This window comes from Apis dorsata, unplaced genomic scaffold (assembly GCF_000469605.1).
Source record: "Apis dorsata unplaced genomic scaffold, Apis dorsata 1.3 scaffold_1001, whole genome shotgun sequence".
NCBI classification, from domain to species: Eukaryota; Metazoa; Arthropoda; class Insecta; order Hymenoptera; family Apidae; genus Apis; species Apis dorsata.
The window spans coordinates 152,351-152,768 of NW_006264102.1; positions in this window are offsets into that span (position 1 = coordinate 152,351).

Here is a 418-nt window from a genome sequence, read left to right on the forward strand (position 1 = left end):
ATAATTAATTAATAAAATTTTGTAATTTTAAGTAACACATATTGAGGGCAAAATTTTAATACGTCAGAAACTTTCTTTCTATCATAACTAAATATTTTTTTTAATCTTAAGTATTTTTTTCTTATCTTATTTTTTTTATAGTTAAAGATTAAGATTTCTTAAGACACAGAATAAATGTTATTTTTATATTCCAACCTAAAGAGAAGCATTTTTGACAAACTTTCCCTTATAATATATAAATAAATATAGATAAATATATAATATTTTTATTTTAAAATATTTCAATATTCATTAAAACTTAAATAAACGATATGATTTTCACAACTATTAACATATAAAATATAATATAAATATAATATAATATATTTATTATATAAAAAAGATAAAATAATATATATATTACATATATATAAATAAA